Raw genomic sequence first — 16,903 nt, 5'->3', positions numbered from 1 at the left:
CCTAACGGGTAATCGTGGACGTGTACCATATTGATATGGAAATCAACTCAAGGGAAAGTATGGAACGGATTACCTTGATGATCAACATCAAGAGTAAAGAAAACTCATTTCTAAACTTGTGATTTGAATCACTCCACAAGAAGTTTGATCAATATCACTTGAATGACTCTAGCATGCAAGTTCTAAACACAAGAATTTGCAAAGAAAGTTTAGCTCTCAACAAAGCTAAACAAAGCTAAAATAGAAATTCTATTCTTAATTCCAAAATCTGATGTCTAATCAAAGAAAAGAAGACTTTATATAGCCTTTACAATCTTAACCTATGTGATACATAACTCCTAAATTAAATGGACAAGTAGTTGAGAAATACCCATAACCTCTATATTAAAAAGCGTTAATGGTAGAATATAATAATCTATGTGAGTTACAATATAACACTCCTATATTTAAAACTAGCTTAAATATGACAAACAAATAGTTAAACTATAATTAAATAATGCAAATTAATTAAATGTGCTTATTAGTCGTCCTTTGACTAGTTTCATAAATTCAGCGAAGTTCATTAAATGCAACTTAAAGTGCATTTAATTCATCTCTTTCTTGAAGCTCAACTTTACATAACATATAAGGGAGATCTCCAACGTCTTCTAGAATTTCCTTTGATGAGCTCACCATAGCTTGAATGTACCTGTATAAGGTTTGTTGTAGCTTCTTGGCTCTCGTCCTTGTAATTGGACCTTGAGGTATGAAAATTCCTTGGTCGTGGTTCATATCATTCTCCCGCTCTTGAGAAGGATTCGTCCTCGAATCCAAGCCATCACCTACATCAAAAGGACTCAAATCAACAATATTAAAAATTGCACTAACACCGTACTTATCTGGTAAATCAATTTTAGAAGCATTGTCGTTGATGCGCTCAAGAACATGAAAAGGTCCATCTCCTCGTGGTAAAAGCTTAGATTTTCTTTGAGTAGGAAATCTTTCTTTTCGGAAATGCACCCAAACCCAATCTCCTGGCTTGAATATGACAATCTTACGTTCTTTATTATTTGGGTGGCAACCTTGGAATTTTGTTTCTCAATTTGTTCTTTTACTAGCTTGTGCAGTTTATGAACAAACTCAACCTTGGCATTTGCATCAAAATTCACAAACTCTTTTGACGGTATAGGTAACAAGTCAATGGGGGTTAAAGGATTAAAGCCATAAACAATTTCAAAAGATGTGCATTTAGTAGTGCTATGAACAACCCTATTATATGCAAATTCTATAAATGGCAAACAATCCTCCCAAGTCTTAAGATTCTTATCAATAATAGCCCTAAGCATAGTAGTCATGGTTCTGTTAACAACTTCAGTTTGTCCATCCGTTTGAGGATGACAAGTAGTTGAATATACGAGCTTAGTTCCTAACTTACCCCATAAAACACGCCAAAAGTGGCTTAAAAATTTGACATCACGATCACTAACGATGCTTTTAGGAATGCCATGCAATCGTACAACTTCCCTAAAGAACAGGTCTGCAATATGTTTTGCATCATCAGTTTTGTGACAAGGAATAAAATGAGCCATTTTACTAAATCGATCAACCACAACAAAGATGCTATCATAACCTTTCCTAGTCCTAGGTAAACCTAAAACAAAATCCATTGATATATCAATCCAAGGACCATTAGGAACTGGTAATGGGGAGTATAAACCATGTGGTTGAAGCCTAGACTTAGCTTGTTTACATGCTATGCAACGAGCACAAACTTTATGAACATCATGTCTCATTTTAGGCCAAAAAAAATGTTCAGACAGCATATCATAAGTTTTAGAAACTCCATGGTGTGCCATTAAACCACCTCCATGAGCTTCCCTCACAAGTAGCTCACGTATGGAACAAGATGGTATGCAAAGTTTGCCTTTTCGGAACAAAAATCCATCTAACAACAAGTAATTATCCACAATGAGTCCTTTTTCACAAGATTCAACAAAAGGAGCAAAGAACATGTCATGTTGATACAAATCCTTTATGTGTTCAAAACCCAACAACCTAGCATTCAAAGTATTGAGGAGGACATACCTTCGTGATAAAGCATCGGCAACAATGTTCTCCTTACCTTGTTTATATCTTATGACATAAGGGAATGTTTCAATAAATTCTAACCACTTAGCATGTCGTCTGTTGAGTTTATTTTGTACTCTCAAATGCTTTAAACTTTCATGATCCGTATGAATAATGAACTCCTTAGGCCAAAGATAATGTTGCCAGGTTTGCAATGCACGAACCAAAGCATAAAGCTCTTTGTCATAAGTTGGATACCTCAAAGATGCACCAGTCAACTTCTCACTAAAGAACATTAAAGGTCTTTGATTTTGCATTAATACAGCACCTATCCCTACTCCACTTGCATCACATTCAATTTCAAAAGTAGACTCAAAATTAGGTAATGCAAGCAAAGGAGCAGAACTCAATTTTTCTTTCAAAGTATTAAAAGCAAGTTCTTGATCTTTTTCCCATATAAAGGATACATTTTTCTTAATAAGTTCATTCAAGGGTGAAGCAATTGTACTAAAATTCTTAATGAACCTACGGTAGAAACTTGCAAGACCATGAAAACTTCTTACCTCACTCACATTTTTAGGTGTAGGCCACTCTTTTATAGCCTTCACTTTCTCCTCATCAACCTCAACACCATTAGATGAAACTACAAACCCAAGAAAGTTAACTTTTTCCATGCAAAAGCTACATTTCTTTAAATTTACATACAAACATTCATTTCTTAAAGTAGTCAAAACATTGCGTACATGGGTAATATGATCATCTAAAGATTTAGAGTAAACAAGGATGTCATCAAAATAAACAACCACAAACTTACCTAAGTATTCTCGTAAGACATGGTTCATTAGTCTCATGAATGTACTAGGTGCATTAGTTAATCCAAAAGGCATAACCAACCATTCATAAAGACCATACTTGGTTTTAAAAGCTGTTTTCCACTCATCCCCAATATGCATGCGAATTTGATGATAACCCGATTTTAAATCAATCTTAGTAAAAAGACTACATCCATGCAATTCATCAAGCATATCATCTAATCTAGGAATTGGATGCCTATACTTTATAGTTATCTTGTTTATAGCCCTACAATCAACACACATACGCCAAGAACCATCTTTCTTAGGTACAAGAATAACTGGAACAGAACAAGGACTCAAACTTTCACGTACATACCCTTTAGCAAGGAGTTCACTTACTTGCCTTTGTATCTCTTCAGCCTCCTTTGGATTAGTCCTATATGCTGGTCGGTTTGGAATGGGCGCGGCAGGAATGAAGTCAATCTTGTGTTCAATCCCTCTAAGTGGTGGCAAACTACTAGGCATCTCCTCAGAAAATAAATCTTCAAACTCTTGCAAAAGCACAACAAAATCACTAGGCAAAGAAGGGTTAAGCATGTTAGTAAAGTAACAAGACCCCTTGCACATAAGTATAAGAATAGTCTGGTTAGAGAGCAAAACATTCCTTAACATATGTAATACATAACTCCCAAATTAAAATCTGATGTCTAATCAAAGAAAAGAAGGCTTTATATTCTTAATTCCAAAATCTGATGTCTAATCAAATAAAGGAAGACTTTATATAGCCTTTACAACCTTAACCTATGTAATACATAACTCCCAAATTAAATGGGCTAGTAAATAAAAAATACCCATAACCTCCCTATTAAAATGGCTCGTTAATGGTGGAATATAGTAACCTATCTGAGTTACAATATAACCTTAACTCCTATATTTAAAACTAACTTAAATATGACAAACAAATAGTTAAACTATAATAAAATAATGCAATTAATAAAATATGCTTATTAGTCATCATTTGACTAGTTTCATAAATTCAGCGAAGTTCATTAAATGCAACTTAAAGTGCATTTAATTCATCTCTTTCTTGAAGCTCAACTTTGCATAACATATAAGGGAGGTCTCCAACATCTTCTAGAATTTCCTTTGATGAGCTCACCATAGCTTGAATGTACCTGTATAAGGTTTATTGTAGCTTCTTGTCTCTCGTCCTTGTAATTGGATCTTGAGGTATAGAAATTCCTTGGTCGTGGTTCATATCACATATACTCTACACACAGCCCATACGTGTGAGTATGGGCTCACCAGCTAGTTCGCACACCACTGGGCCACTTTCCTTATCCGGTGGGCATACTCTGAGAGCCCCTTATGTCGGGACTNGGGCATACTCTGGGAGCCCCTTATGTCGGGACTCGTTAGAACTAGTAACCGTCACGACAGCGCTATGCAAGCATAACGATCGTTGTCTTGCCATTGGATGTACGCATCCGTACCCTCGTGATGGGATAGGGGTATTCCCCCAAATGCATGAACACACATAATGCATGAGGTCCCCACTACTTTTATAATTTCATTATGCTTTAATACAACCCCGCTAGCATTAAGTACATATCATATCATTTTTCATATCGTTTCAGATATCGTTTATCATTCATCTCATATTGTTTCGCATTCNTCAGTGAACAGATTTCATCTCTATTTCGTTTCTTTTTTCTTATTTCCTTTGTCTTCCTTCTCATTTAGTTAACAATTATATTCTTAGCTTTTAATTTAATCGCTTCATTTGGTTGCATTCCTTTTCTATAATTCATATAAAATTATTGACAGCCTAAATCATTGCAACAATTTATCAGATCTAAAATATAATTGGTTGTGATATCCTAAAACTCATACAAAATTCTTTTCCTTTAATCTCTAATTCAAAGCTCAATAATCGTAACCAAATTAATATTACTTAATAAATAAAAGAAAGATTTAACATACAACTACTGACCTCTTCAAATGACATATCTACTACGGGGAACTAAATCTGCTTAAACCTTTTTTTTTTTTCTATTTGTTTTCGTAGGAAAGGAAGGAATTCCTCATCTGTTGACCTTTATTTTTAAGAAAGAGGGGTGAGAGATTGAAGGGAGGAGGTGGGATAAGTTACTAAATGTNTTCGTGAACGTATTTTACTCCTATCGTTACATTTTGTTTTGTGCATTCTTCTTGTATCTTATCTCAATNTATTATTATTATTATTATTATTATTATTATTACTTCTACTATTTTATTTTATTTTTTCCGCCGGTTACATTTCCACTCTTTATCGTTCACTTTTCCTCCAGTGACTTTGTATGGTGACGACATTTGTTTTAGCATCCTGGAACCTCTGATACAAAATGTTGAAAATAACCCACGATCGAAATATGTCGAAACAAATAACTTGAGAAGGAAGAACAACTTGAGAGGAGAGAGCTTTTGAATTGATAAGCGCCAACAATGCTAGATTCNAGTTTCAAGTTTGAACTCTATAAAATTATTTCTCTAATTTACCCAGGCCATTGTTAAATTATGATATTGTCTGTTAGACGAANTGAATGACTCTTAGATCGAACTTGGAATCTATGATGGTCACTCTTAGATACCAAGACAATTCACTCCAGAATTAGCTTGATCAAAACTAATTCAAAGAATCGGTTTAAACATCAAACAAAAAGTAAGGTTTGAAAAAGAATAACGCCAAAAAGGTATCAAGAAAACACAGGTTTTGTTTGTATTCAACCATTGATTTCCAAACATGAATATTGCATGCCTTTCAATAGACCCAAAAGATAACCCTAACATAATAAAGTTCAACCACCAACTACAAATCACTAATAAATGCTATTAAATACAAATTGAAGAAAATAAGGCATCCATAAATTATCTTAATTGGTAATTCAATTACAATGACAAGTCTTCTAATCACTTTCCAATGTCAGCCACTCCATTATTTTCTTCATTTGATACTTGAATCTTCTTTGTATTGCTTCTGTAATTGCTCGTTCGAGTACATGGAAGTGATCAGTTATTGGATTCATATCATCCCCCTTTCTTTAGAAGGATTTGTCCTCAAATCAAATTCTTAGTTCTTTTTAGACAAGAACTTAATATTGTTTTTTTTTCTCTATTAATATATTTTTTTTTTCACTCTTTTTTTCTCACCTTTTTTTTCTTTCTTTGTTTCCACTCATCCTTTGCCCCTCACTTTTCTCTCTCTTTTTTTTTTCACTCTTATCTCTCTCTTTTACATTAGTTTCTTCTCTCCACTATTGTTTTTTCATATTCTTTTCTTTTCTTCTCTAATTTCAATTGGTCACAGTGTACTTCATATGGAGACAACGGAAGTAAAGTAAATTTCTTCCCACACAAAGTAAAAGTATACTGGTTCGTCAAACTATCAAATGTTACCTTTCTATCATATTGCCAAGGTCAGCCGAACAAGATGTCTACCGCATGCATTTGTACGACATCACAAAAAACTTCATCTTTATATCTTCCAAGAGTAAAAGAAATAAGAGCTTGGGAGTTCACCTTAATTTCTTCATTGTTTGTCAACCATGGAAGTTTGTACGGTTTTGGATGGGGATGGACAGAAAGTTGAAGTCTTTTTACGAGGAAGCTGCTTACCACATTTGTGCAACTTCCACTATCAATCACCAAGCTGCATGGGTTTCCTTTGATCAAACATCTTGTGTGGAACAAGTTTTCCCTTTGATCTTTAAATTTCTCTTCCTTGATTTGAACATTGAGTAGCCTTCTTGTGATCAAAGATATGGAATTACCTTCTTCAACATACTCATCAACACATGCTGCGATTTCTTCCACAAGCTGTGAATCATGATCCTCACATTCATCATCTGAATCAAGTATACCATTCCTTATCACCATAACTTTTTTATTAACACACTCTTTGCTCATGTGTCCAAACCCTTTGCACTTCCAACATTGAATAGAACTAGACTTCTCCTTTACCGTCTTTGAAGCTTCATTCTTTTTACCAATGGAACTCTCAGCCTCCACTCTTTTAGCAGCCACAAACTTTTCTTTTGGTGACATTGATTCATTTCTATTCACAAAACTATCCTTGTTCCAAGTTTTAGAATTTGAAAAGGTGTTAGTTTGTGATGTGTACCTTTTTGAATGCTCTTTTTCTTCCTTCAATTGGTCTTCAATTTTGAGAGCATAATGATACATGTCTTCCAGATATGGTGGTGGATTTCTGTCAACAAGATGAGCAATTTCTCGATTCAAACCTCCAAGGAATCTAGACATGGTATCTTCTTCTTCTTCTCTAACATTTGCTCTTTCCATCATAGTTTCCATCTCTTGATAATATTCCGCCACACTTTTTGTTCCTTGCCTCAAACCTTGCAATTTAGTTTTCAAATTTCTTTCATAATGTTTTGGAACATACCTTTTTCTCATGGCTTCTTTAAATTCTTCCCAAGTCTCTATTGGATCCTCCTCTTTTCTTCTTCTCTCAGATTTGAGATGTTGGTACCTATCACCGGCATGATTGATAAATTCGGAAATAGCAAGTCTCATCTTCTTATTTTTACTATAGGTGTTGCAATCAAACACATGCTCTATCTTTCTTTCCCATTGCAAATATGTCTCAGAATCTGCCGTTCCATAATCAAACTTGATCAAGGCTTGATTGAATGGCTCGGGTGCAATTCTACCACAAGAATTGCTTGAAACATAGAAATGACAAATATGATACTTGAATTTCTAAGGGAAACGTCTCAATTTGAGATATGAATTACATTGATGTTGGATTACATGGACGTTAATCAAAACTGTGTTCTTCTCCACAATATACACAAGATTAAGTTGTTGTTTGGGTCATTATAACAGCAGCTTGGACTGGTGCTTTAGTCATGGAATCTTGTCCCAACACTAGATTTTGTAGAATATTAGTCACCGAAGCTAATTCAGCATTGATAGAGAACAAGACATCAACTTCAAGTATTCCTCAAGTCTTCTTTCCTGGATTGCTTCTCACATCAGCCAATTGACAATTGTTAATTAAGCGTTGATTGCCAATTTCTCTCCATGAACACTCTCATCATCATATTGTGTGCGTCCACACTCATCATCATTAGTGGAGATGTATCCCGATATATGTGATACACACAAAATGCATGAGGTCCCTATAGTTTTCATCTTTAAATCATCTTGAAGACACAACCCTATACATCGTTCACACATTACTCTAAGTAACATGCACGCATTGGCCTTCATATATTCATCATCATTAATATTAACTAGGGTTGTGCCTTTGAAAACTTGTCGTCATAATGCATCGTGGCATTTAATACATGCACAACATCTTACTATGGAACCTCGTCATATTAAGTCATTTCATCATCAAATGTCCCATTATCTTATTATTATGCATCATCATCATCATGTCAACATCATGTACATCATCACATAATTATGTAACGTCATCATATAATTAACTAACGTCATGATAAGATAAGGAAATCACTACAAGGGGAATAAGATTTGGATTACCTAGTTGATCGAATATCTCAAGGCAAGAACATTGTTTGAGATTCAAATCACTCCACAAGCAAGATCGATCATGTCTAGCTTGAATGATTCTTGTTGATCAAATATCTCAAGGCAAGAACATTTGATTGAGATTCAAATCACTCTACAAGCCAGATTGATCCTGTCGAGCTTGAATGATTCTATATGTAACCTAAACTACATAGAATTGCAAATAAACTTAGTCATTGGCTAAAGAAAGCACAAATGCTCCTTTTATATATATTTTCCAAGTCTACTTACAAATACAATATACATAGTTTTATATAGCCTCAAAATGAAACTATTAAAGGCATTTCGAGAGTTGTAACACTCATACTTAATGGCCATAATTAACCATTATGTAATTGTAACCTAAAATAAATAAAAAGTCTTAAAATACATTAATGAAATACAATAACACTAAATTACTCTAAATTGTAATCCACTCAAAATTTACAACATGAAACTTCATTCTTCTTCAATGTGGCATGAATTGAAATATGTCTTTTGATAATTTCAACAATATTTTCTTTACATCTTCATTGAAGTATATTGTATGATTGATGTCTCTTGATTCATACCACGTCATCAAATCATCATATAACATAATTACATCATCATCTAACGTCATCACGTCATCACATAACATTATCACACCATCACATCATCATATAACATTATCACATCAATTATCTTTAGCCAATTTTAATTGATTCATTTTTTTTTCTTCTTCTTCTTTGCTTTTAATGGTCTTCGCAATTATCTTTGGCCAATTTTAATAGTTTTTTTTTACCATTTTAATGTTGTTGATCATGATTTTCTAAAATGATGGTAAAAATCTAAATAATTGAAATAGAATAAGAAGAGATGAAGATCTAATAAACTTTTATTCTCTCTCGTTAAACCTGTAAAGTATGGTTCTCCTTTTTTGTTAAAAATGAGAAATAGAAATAGAATTGGGATCGAAAGGATGATTTTCATTAATGTTTACCACGTTTTAAATAGGATACAAACTATCAACTAATACTTAAAAATGAGGAAAAATATATAACTAACTAAATCTTGTAAATAAGATAAAATATATTGTTAATCACATCTAAGATAAAATATACTACTAACAACTCCCAAAATATCTAACATATACTCCCTAACTAATTATTAAAATATATCTCCAAATATCATATCTTAATACTCCCCAACTAAGTTGGAGAGTGTATGTCAATCACACCCAACTTCTCCTTCAAAAAATCAAACTGATATATTCCCAAAGCTTTAGTGAAAACATCTGTCAATTGCACTTTAGTCGAGACATAACACGGTTTGATGATTCCAGCTTGTAACTTTTCTCGAACTATATGACAATCTATTTCAATGTGTTTCGTACGTTCATGAAAAACTGGATTGGCTGCTATATGTAATGCTCCTTGATTATCACAATAATAATGCTGGTTCGGATAGTGGAACATTCAAGTCTTGAAGAATGTATATTAACCAAGTTAACTCTAAACAAGTATTTGCCATAGCTTGATACTCGGCTTCTGCTAATGATCTGGACACATTAGTTTGCTTTTTAGACTTCCAAGAAATAATTGAATTTTCGAGGAAAATGCAAAACCCAAAAATAGACCGTCTGGAAGTTCGACAACCACCTCAGTCAGAATCACAATATGCTTGTAATCTTAAATTGTTTTCAGATGGTAGTAGGAGTCCTTGACCAGGAGTACCTTTGATATGTCTCATAACTCGAAGAGTTGCCTCCCAATGTGGTTTTCTTGGTTCATGCATAAATTGACTAAGCATACAAAATTAGTTGTTACAAAACAAATGGCCAAGAGTGTTGAGAAAATTAAGAAAGTTTTGGTCACCTTACCTTTCACACCTTGTTGTTATGGAAGATATTCTCAAATAACTAAAATTTATGAAACTGTGGTTAAAATATGACTACTTACCACCTCAGTTTGACTATATGCCTATATCTATATATATATATATATATATATATATAAGAGATAGAATCCAAATACGTTTGTAGAAAATGGTGAGAGATCTTCAAGAAGAACATGAAGTCTCTAAGCATATTCTGTTTAATCGTGTTCTATTTTAAATGAGATGACTACTTCAACTCAAATTGTTCATTGCAAGTCAAAAGATGACGACTTGGGTGAGCAAGTACTCCGCACCGGAGATAATTACAACGGGAGGTTTAAAGAAATTTTTTGGATTTCTACACCGTTTTGGTGCTATTCTAGCAGCAAACATGGACAAATTAGTGGAGATGGTTTTTGGCCACAAGGAGGGAGTTGGTTTAAAGATCAATGTATTCATCATAACTACACTGGGGAAGGTCGAGACCAAGGTATTTACTTGTATTTTGGATCTCTAAGGCCTTCCGGTTAATGTATCATTAGAAATGATGCACTCCGACTTTCATTCAATTTCAATAAATAATTTTATGAATAAAAATGCTCGTTATCTTTTCTGAGGTTAAAGTTTCAATTTTAATAAAATTTTCTTTTAAAAAATTTAAAACAACAATAATGTCTTCAAACCAATTAGTTCGGATAGGATAGCCCTGGCGTCGAGGTACTATCACGGATGCGTCGATAGAAACCTTTTGGTAATGCTATGTATATGACGGTGGTAAAAGACACACATGCCAATGGCTCCAACATGGCGCCAATAGAAATGAACAAATCTCCGCAAATGGGTCCAAGTTTGGACGAACTTTGGCATGAACTTCGAGACAAATTCTAGGAAGATCAAACTTTTGGTTGCGACGGACTCCAGAAAGAAAGAACGAACTTTAGGTATCTAACTCTTCCAAGCTCGAAAAGTGTCAGAAAGAACTAACTTGTAGACAAGCAAGAAGCAATACAAAGAAGATTCAAGTATCAAATCAAGAAAATAATGGAGTGGCTGACATTGGAAAGTGATTAGAAGACTTGTCATTAGGAGTTGAATTACCAATTAAGACAATTTATGAATGTCTTATTTTCCTCCCTTTGTATTTAATAGCATTTATTAATAGTTTGTATGAAGGCCTTTCAATTTATATTTAATAGCATTTGTAGTCGGTGGTTGAACTTTATTATGTTAGAGTTATCTTTTGAGCCTATTTAAAGCATGTAATATTCATGTTTGAAAATGAATTGTTGAATACAGACAAAACCCTTGTGTTTTCTTGATAACCTTTTGGTGTTATTCTTTTTCAAACCTTGCTTTAGGTTTGATGTTTAAACCGATTCATTGAATTAGTTTTGATCAAGCTAATTCTGGAGTGAATTATCTTGGTATCTAAGAGTGATCATCATAGATTCCAAGTTCGATCTAAGAGTCATTCATATTCTAACCAGCTCTTGGTTGGAATCAATCCGTTAAGTTAGCTTTCTCTGTGAACGTTTTGCAAGGATTCTAGAAGGACCTCTAGCTTTGCAAATTCCAGCATTTTAGGCGCTTATCATTTGGTATCAGAGCATTTGGTCGACGTTCTTTGGCCGCTCTAGAGGTGAAATATCTTTATTGTTAATTTTTTTTTTCTATCAATTTTTTTTTTCTCTCTCAGATTATCCAAAAAAAAAAAAGAAAAGAAAGAAAAGAAAGAAAGAAAGAAAAATCAGTAAAAAAATTCAGTTCTTATCATTTATTTTCAAGCTCTAGAGGTGAAATATCTTTATTGTTAATAATTGGTTATAATCAAGCTTAAAGCAAGATTGCACCAAAAAAAAAAAGTCAGCCTTTACATTCTTGACATAGTACCAAAAGCCTACCTTTGAGTGTTAAACACGAGTGTCTCTGAGTGAAATTCTTCAATCAACATCTTACCATAAGACGGATCCCCATGCAGAGTAGTCGATCTACCACCGAGTAACGCTTCCCTAACAAGCGTCTCGCCAAGCTCAACAATACCACAGCGGAGTAGGAAGTAAAGAGTAACACCTCCCTGATTGGCGTCTCGCCCAGCTCAACGGTACCACACCGAAGTAGGAAGGGAAGAGTAACATCTCCCTAACTGGCGTCTCACTTAGCTCAACGGTACCACACCGGAGTAGGAAGGGGAGGGTAACATCTCCCTATCTGGCATCTTGCCTAGCTCAACAATACCACACTGGAGTAGGAAGGGAAGCGGGGCAAACTCGAACGCTTAATCAGATACTGTCGGCTAAAAGGTCATCTCTCTACACCTCGGGGTCTTAATGTGGTTCTCTATATCTCAAGGGTAGTTAAAACTATTGAGTTAGGGGTCCTGGCTTCCAGATTCACTCAATCAAGACTTCCAAGTCCATAATAATCTAAGGTTAAAGGGTCTCTCCCTCTAAGCGTCGCTCACGACACCATGGATTGTAACATAAGGAGGGTCCCCTAACTAAACCCAACTCAATCCCTACAAGAGTTCACCATAGGCGTAGCACAACACTATAGCTTATCAATCATATCATAAGTTCACACAATCATTCAACAGGAGTTTATGTATGATTAACAATGCATTCAATCATACAAGCTCAACGGCGCAGTTACATCCATCGACACCCGGAGCGCAGATACACAAATTATTCAACGGAAGTTCATGTATAATTAACAATGCATACAATCATAAAAGCTCAACCGGGCGGTAACATCCACCAATACCTAGAGCGCAGATACACAAATTATTCAACAGGAGTTTATGTATGATTAACAATGCATACAATCGTACAAGCTCAGCGGGGCGGTAACATCCATCAACACCCGGAGCGCAGATACACAAACTCTCATGTCCGACAACATAGTATGAACAGATAAAAGCAGTAGTAAGATAGACCAGCAAGCATACCAACATCGAGTACGAAATCTCATCAAGGCAACAAGTCCAACAGATATATTTTTAATTCTCTAAGTATAGAGGATCATTAGATCTAGCCACCCAGGGATAATTTGCTCTAGCATGCATGCAAAACCAAGCGTACCCTACAAGTATTACTTTCTAAATTCGTATGGTTACTTACAAGTATGTCGCGTGCCTTCCAGAGCTTGATTACAGTCGTAACGGAGTCCAAAATTATAAATTATCTATTCAGACACCTAGTTCACAGTAAAATAGGATTAGCACTGGAATCGGGACGAATAATGGGTGAAAACAGGACACTCACGAGCCTACACGCACTTACAAGGGACTCCCACGCGCTTGCACACCCCACGCGTAGGGCGTACGCGCGGTAAATGCGGGCAATGCGCGGGCAGAGGAACATTTCGAGCCACAGCGGACGTAGACTTACCCCTCAAACTTTCTGGGCGTGACACGTGTCGTACAGGGACTAGCGGTAGCTTTCGTGTTTGACCGCAAGTTGTCGGGTTGCTTCACCGAGCGTGGGTCAGGTTTTCGGGTCAACCATCGGACGCGTGTCGGCGGATGCGCTAGATGTGTCTCTCCACCAGTTACTCGACGCATGTCCTCCCGTTCCGGCGGCCGCGTGTCCGACGCCGATAGCCTAAGTTCATCCAATTTCCAGATTCAGTTCAAATTCTATATCAACCTATTTATTTTGGAATTTTCTATCTTCCAAATTATAACTCGAATTAAATCAATTCCTTCACGAGAATTCAAGACCTCAAGTCCACCTATCCAAATGTATTTTTATTGTATTTTTTTGATACTCACCACGCTTAATAAACGAGGTCGAAAATCGAGAAAAATTCAGTTTCTTACCAAAGTAGGACAGTTTCTCGATTTTGTTTTCCGATACGATTTTTGGCCGCGTTTTGGCCGCGTTTCCTCTAAAAACTTACAAGACTTCTCACCTAAAGTGTTGCAACTAGATTATTAAAGTCTAAATCATCTAAAACTCCCGGATCTATGGTGAAATCTTGAAACAAGAGAAGTCGCGGACTTACCTCGCATTCTTGTCCGTTTCTTGCCGAAAACGAACGATCCAATGCTCATACCACTGCTCTTGATACTCTTATTAGCTCTAGTAGAAGACCTAAGATTGAGAGTGCTTCAGTTCGGGTTTGGGCATTTCTCCCTCCTTCTTCCTCTTCTTAAAAACCCTAACTCTTCCTTTCTCTTTCTCTCTATTTTCTTTTTTTCTTTTCCTCTCCTTCCTTTCCATTTTATTTTATTTTATTTTATTTTATTTTATTTTATTTATCTATTACTAACCTCCATTTCAGATTCTTAATGAGGAAGACGGCAGAATGACCAAATTACCACTCGGGAGATACTGTGACCATTTTCTTCATTTTCTTAATCTTCCACCATTTTTCTTTTATATTTTTCTCTGAGTTTCTGACATATTTCTAAACATTTCTCTCTTCTATCTCAATTCAGCCTCTAACATTCTCAATAAAATCTCAAAAGATTCCCTTACTTAAGTTTTAAGTTTCTCGTCGGAGTTCGAATGTTACAATAACCAAATCTTACAAGAAAAATAACACATTTCTCACTTCCATTGAAATCCCCAAAACACTTCGAGGATGGTTGTTACTTCTTTTACGTTTACTTTTGTGACTTGGCTTCCTAATTTATTTCCTTAACTTTATCTTGTCATAACATTTTTTTTTTATCCCGAGAATCCTTTNTCATCTAAAACTCCCGGATCTATGGTGAAATCTTGAAACAAGAGAAGTCGCGGACTTACCTCGCATTCTTGTCCGTTTCTTGCCGAAAACGAACGATCCAATGCTCATACCACTGCTCTTGATACTCTTATTAGCTCTAGTAGAAGACCTAAGATTGAGAGTGCTTCAGTTCGGGTTTGGGCATTTCTCCCTCCTTCTTCCTCTTCTTAAAAACCCTAACTCTTCCTTTCTCTTTCTCTCTATTTTCTTTTTTTCTTTTCCTCTCCTTCCTTTCCATNGGTACTGGTGGTACTCCTTCTCCATTATGTGACATTTTGTTATCAAGGGACCTCTTCACACTTCTCACAAAAATTTCACTTAGGGTNTTTTTTTTTTTTTTTTTTTTTTTTTTTTTTTTTTTTTTTTTTTTTTTGTGCAATCTTGCTTTAAGCTTGATTATAACCGATTCAATGATCAACTTTAACAAGCTAAGACTAGTATCTCAAGGATCAAGAGCTTGAAAATTTTGAACAAACTCCAATAAATGTTAATAACTGAATTTTTTTTTTCTCAGAATTGATTTTTTTTTTCTACTGATTCTTCTTCTTCTTCTTCTTTTTTTTTTCGATAATCTGAGAGAGAAAAAAAAAAACTTGATAGGAAAAAAATAACAATAAAGATATTTCACCTCTAGAGCGGCCAAGGAACGTCGATTAAATGCTTTGATACCAAATGATAAGCGCCTACAATGCTAGAATTTGCAAAGCCAGAGGTCTTTCTAAAATACTTGTAATACGTTCACAGAGAAAACTAACTTAATGGATTGATTCCAACCAAGAGCTGGTTAGAAGATGAATGATTCTTAGATCGAACTGGGAATCTATGATGGTCACTCTTAGATACTAAAGACAATTCATTAGCATGATCAAAACTAATTCAATGAATCGGTTTAAACATCAAACCTAAAGCAAGGTTTGAAAAAGAATAACACCAAAAAGGTATTAAGAAAACACAAAGATTTTGTTTGTATTCAACAATTGATTTCCAAACATTGAATATTATATGCCTTTAAATGGGCCCAAAAGATAACCCTTACGTAATAAAGTTCAACCACCAACTACAAATTCTATTAAATACAAATTGAAGAAAATAAGGCATTTATACAAACTACTAATAAATGCTATTAAATACAAATGGAAGAAAATAAGGTATTCATAAATTGTCTTAATTGGTAGTTCAACTACCAAGGGCAAGTCTTGTAATCACTTTCCAATGTCAGCCACTCCATTATTTTCTTGATTTGATACTTGAATCTTTTTTGTATTTCTTCTTGTAATTTTGCTCGTTCGGGTACATAGAAGTGATCAGTTGTTGGATTCATATCACCTAATCTGAAACCTAGATAGAAGACATTACACCTACTTGTATCGGAAACATTGGAGAAGTTAAAAGGAAAGTTAGCCACCATTCTAGAGTTCATTAGGATCCCATATAGGAACTTAGAGCTTAATCTACTCAAATAAGCCAATGATGACATCACTACCAAAAGAGGCTGGACTAGGTCAACAAAGAGCTTTAAGGGGTGTTATCCTAGGAGAATACCAAAATATTCATGAAAGGATTTTATACTCTCCAATAGCCATATAGAACTCGAGTATAGTGTTGTAATATACAACATGACAAGGCGTCGCATGAATATAGTTTAAGTTGGTTATATGAGAAGGAACAACAATGTTATTTTCAGTGAGACAATAAGGAGCATAACAGATATGTAAAGGTCAAGTTACATTCAAATGAGTATTAGAGAAAATAACATATAGAAGATTACTTTCGGGGGGTCATTATGAGTAGCAAGAGATTATCCTTATGTCCATCGATCAAATCAATCGAGTGTTCATAGGACTTCCTCAATACTGTCATTATTCTAATTGTTGTGGCATACTAGCACTTTCCAAGATGAAAGT

Source organism: Cucurbita pepo, unplaced genomic scaffold, assembly GCF_002806865.2.
Source record: "Cucurbita pepo subsp. pepo cultivar mu-cu-16 unplaced genomic scaffold, ASM280686v2 Cp4.1_scaffold000203, whole genome shotgun sequence".
NCBI lineage: Eukaryota > Viridiplantae > Streptophyta > Magnoliopsida > Cucurbitales > Cucurbitaceae > Cucurbita > Cucurbita pepo.
The sequence above is the reverse complement of the archived record's forward strand: the minus strand, read 5'-3'. Positions refer to the sequence as shown.